Source organism: Apodemus sylvaticus, chromosome X (genome assembly GCF_947179515.1).
Source record: "Apodemus sylvaticus chromosome X, mApoSyl1.1, whole genome shotgun sequence".
Lineage (NCBI taxonomy): Eukaryota > Metazoa > Chordata > Mammalia > Rodentia > Muridae > Apodemus > Apodemus sylvaticus.
In genome coordinates this window covers 115,504,139-115,505,159 of record NC_067495.1, presented here as the reverse complement: position 1 = coordinate 115,505,159, position 1,021 = coordinate 115,504,139, and the positions used below count along the sequence as shown (strand labels likewise).

Here is a 1,021-nt window from a genome sequence, read left to right as displayed (position 1 = left end):
CAGCAATTCTCCACTTGTAGGTTGCCACCATTCATAGCAGTAGCAAAATTACAGTTATGAAGCAGCAATGAAAAGAAGTTCATTGTTGGGAGGTCACCATAACATTCAGAATTGTATTAAATGGTTGAAACCTTAGGAAGGTTGAGAAACCACTGTGTTTGAAGAACAGATAGTTTAAATGAATATTTATTTATTTGGCAAAATAAAAAGTTTTTAATTTGGGGGCTCATCATTAGAAAAGGAGTAAGCTGTGCAGTCCAAGTTTCCCACTGACTGAAAATTTAGTAGTCTCCATTGCTCACTTGTATGGACTTTCTGATTTGACATTTACTTTCCAGATTCAAACAGTTCATCGCCAGCAATATCTTTAGTAATTCAAGGTTTTGTAGCAGTACTTAGTGTCCAACAGAAATCATGCTGTCTGCTAAACATTATTCTGACTGCAAAGCTTCTCTTACTTGGTGGATCGATAATGGCATGGCACAGCTGTTATCACTATGGAAACAGTACCCAGAACCTAGCAGAGGAAAATTGCACATGGAACCATTGGCTTTTAAGCACAATGCCTCAGCTTCCTCGGAGCATGCTTTTTCCTCAAGTCTGGTGTGTTCTAGGGTGCCAGCAACCCAGTGTGGGTTCAAGATTGTAGATAAAGTCTACTATTTAAAAGAGAATATAAATAGAGGAAAAAGGTTCAGTCCTTTTATGTGGCAGCATTGTTTCTTATTAGGGTACAAATTGGTAACCTTGAAACTGCTAAATAAATTGTGCTGGAACTGAACCAACATAAAAGTCAGCACGTTTTCAATGTTAAAGGAAGAGGTTGCAGATAAGGAGGGAGAGGGTGCTATAGTGATTCATGCACCAAAGAACTCTAATAGAAATTGTCACAAATATTTATGTAAGTGCATTGCTGTGTGTGTGTGTGTGTGTATACATATATACAGATTAGTGTACACAACTATATATCATTGTAATATCTACTATGATACCCTGAGAAGCACATACCTAGCTTGGTATA

General features: G+C 37.4%; 1 non-coding gene across 1 annotated transcript; it reads right to left on the bottom strand.

The window, feature by feature from the left end:
- Positions 1 to 381: 381 nt before the first annotated feature.
- LOC127675889 (small Cajal body-specific RNA 13) lies at positions 382 to 652 on the bottom strand. The gene has a single exon (XR_007975570.1). It is a non-coding gene; the product is annotated as a small Cajal body-specific RNA 13 (non-coding RNA).
- Positions 653 to 1,021: the final 369 nt, after the last annotated feature.